The 3,343-nt window shown below is 36.9% G+C and overlaps 1 protein-coding gene across 6 annotated transcripts in view; it reads right to left on the reverse strand.

The window, feature by feature from the left end:
* Shroom2 (shroom family member 2) overlaps positions 1–3,343 on the reverse strand; it is a 185,609-nt gene that overhangs the window by 109,676 nt on the left and 72,590 nt on the right. The window lies entirely within an intron of this gene.

Genomic DNA, 3,343 nt, shown 5'->3' on the forward strand with positions numbered 1-3,343 from the left:
GCCAGCCCAGGCTACTATACCCAGCAAAACTCTCAATTACCATAGATGGAGAAACCAAAGCATTCCATAACAAAATTGAATTTACACAATATATTTCCACAAATCCAGCCCTACAAAGGATAATAGATGAAAAACATCAACATAAGGGGCAAAACTACAGCCTAGAAGAAGCAAGAAGGTAGGCTTTCAACAAATCCACACAAACGTAATTCTACCTTTTACAACAAAAACAATAGGAAGTGGCAATTACTTTTTTAATATCTTAATATGAAAATTAATATTACCAACATATCCTAATCAATTGAAATCTAAAAATATGAGGAATTAGAAATTTGTTGTCATCCAATGGTCTCTCTAATTTGGTAATTGGAGAAATAGGTCCAACATTGTACAATTTATATACACTTTCAGCTTGTTTGTGACTGTGTCTGGCTGTGTACAACATAAGGGTCTTGAAATCTTGCGTCTCCTATCCCAGCCTCTCTATTAGTAGTATTGTTTATTTCATGTCTTTACACTATACTATGGTTTTCAGAACAGCTTATATATTTCAAAAGTATTTATATACCCAAAAGAAACATAGACGATTAACTAGGGAGGTGGCTTGTAAGAGAACAACAAAGAGTGAGACTGAATGCTTTGCTTGACATTTGTAACTCTTGTATTAAGTTTGAAGAAGAGGACTTTATAAGTTACTCTTTCTGAGATGAATGCTTTTCCAAATTATCACAACTAATGAACCAGATTCTTACCCTAATGTCTGTGCCACCCTCCAAGCAGAACCATTGTTCATTGAAACAGTTGGTGAATGACTGTGGATAGACCATCTTAATACACACACCATTTCTTAAATGAATGTAACCTGTTCTCTGTGGGCTGAGAATAAATTCACTCACTCAAGTCAAATAGCTTGGACCATATCAGGAAGTCTGTATCTAAAACTCATGCCTACAATTCATTCCTTGGCACAGCAGAACTGTCAACTCTCAGCTTACCTATGATGGAGGTAAAATCCTTTGGTGATGTGAGGGTCATTGAAGTACAGCCTTATTACAATGAAATCCAATGTCTAAAAAGTGTTCTTATTTTGGGCTTGTACCACAGTAAGAGCCAAGATTTTAAACTCTACTAAATATAAAACAAGCAAAAAGACTTTATATATTCATGTTCATTTAAGAAAATACTAGTAGTGATGTATTACTTTGCAATATACAGTTAATATGTTTGGAGTTATTTAAAATTTATATTGAGAAAAACGTATGTATTTTCAGTATTACTGTAGGCAAGCATCTACATAAGACTGTTAAATTGATTGTTGTTTTCTATCAAACAACTTTTATAATACTTTTATTGTTATAATATTTTATAAATGTTAAGGAATATGACAAAAAAGATATTGTAGGTATTGAAGGGGGTCCTCTGGGAGGAGTGGGGGTACAAAAGGGAAACAAGAATGTGATTTATTTGTATTTACTTAAATATGTTTTTAAATGTTAACAAATTCAGATAAATTGAAATCATGTAACTTTTCTCACCATAATGCAATAAAAGTTTTAAAAAATTATATGAACAAAAAAAGAAAAAAGAAAAAAAACGAAGTCAAAGTGCTGATTCTGGTTCACAGCTTGACACCTTCATCATTGAGTGTCAGTGTACATGGCCTAACTTATACCCTGCTTCCTCCTAATTAGTTAAAGCCTGAGTTCTTTAACATCCAGCCTGTAAATGAATTAAGACTCAGTTTAATTTATGATGGGCACAGGTTTGCAGAGCAAGGCAAAAAGAAGAACCAACACATCCTGGTGCTTACATGTCAGCAAAGTTATCAGATTAAAATCTAAAATACACCAATCATATTTGAAGAACATTGAGATAGAGTAGTCCAACAGAGGACTTCCTTGAAAGGTGTAGGTAGAATCAGGGGCAAAGGGTTGAAAGAATATGTTTTCCATTACTTTTTATAGGTGATTACAGAGTTTTCGCTCTGTACAAATTCACTGAGATCTATGTTCATGTTGTAAACATTTTCTCAAGAAAAAAGAAAATATTATTTATATGCCACTGAAAGGTATGTTGTAGATTAAAAAGAGAACGGGATGGAAGTACATCAAGTCTCTGCCCCAGAACATGTGAAGGTGGCCTTATTTAGACACATTATCATTACAGAAGCAATTAGTTAGGATGAACTCATCTTAAATTGCTATAAGAGGTAAACTCAGACATAAATGCATGGTAGATGCATGATAGGTGAAGATTAGAGTAAAACAGCCACAAACTAAAGGATGCCTAGGGCTACCAGAAGCTGAAAGAGGCAGAAAGGACTCCGACTAGAGCATCCAAAAAGGGTGTGACCCTGCTAACATCTTGATTTATGGTGTCTGGCTTCCGAATTTCAACTGTATATTTATTGTGAAGCAACTAGCCTCAATTGGGCAGGGATGAGGCTCAGGGAAAGAATACTTGCCTTTCATGTAGGAAGCTTTCACTAGTGCTATAAAGACCTCCTTTGTCGTTAAGGTTTTAAAACTACAATTGTTGTCTTAACTGTGGGTCACATTCAACCACCCTTAAAACTGGAATTCATGAGGATTGTCTTCTTAGATAAAAAAATGTGCAGGTGACCGTCTTTTCAAGTAGGAGGAGGTTCTGCAGATCCACAGCCCTCTCTGCCCCTTCTCCAAAAGGAGAGAGCTTGCATTTGGAGAGTGCTCCAACCCAGAGACTCAGGAGGAGGTACTGCAGATCCACAGTCCTCTCTGCCCCTTCCCTGCAAGTGGAGAGCCTGTCTCCAGGGTTTGTTCAGACCCCAGGACTCAGGAGGGATGACTGATCCACAGCACACTGCACACAGGTCTTACCTGAGGAGAGCTGGTCTCCCAGAAGTGCTGACACAGGCTTACAGACCCACGGGAGGAACAAGCGCCAGCCAGAGACAGGAAGAACATCTAATACCAGAGATCAACAGATGGCGAAAGGCAAACACAAGAATCTTACCAACAGAAACTAACACTACTTGGCTTCCTCAGAACCTAGTACTCCCACCACAGCAAGTCCTGGATACCCCAAAACACCAGAAAAGCAGGATTTGAATCTAAAATCATATCTCACAATGCTGATAGAGGAATTTATGAAGGACATGAGTAACTCCCTTAAAGAAATACAGGAGAACACAGGTAAACAGGTTCAAACCCTTAAAGAGGAAACACAAAAATCCCTTAAGGAATTACAGAAAAACACAAACAAACAGGTGAAGGAACTAAATAAAACCATCCAGGACTTAAAAATGGAAATAGAAACAATAAAGAAATCAGAAAGAGAGACAACCCTGGAGATACAAAACCTA

Source organism: Mastomys coucha, chromosome X (genome assembly GCF_008632895.1).
Source record: "Mastomys coucha isolate ucsf_1 chromosome X, UCSF_Mcou_1, whole genome shotgun sequence".
Taxonomy (NCBI): Eukaryota; Metazoa; Chordata; class Mammalia; order Rodentia; family Muridae; genus Mastomys; species Mastomys coucha.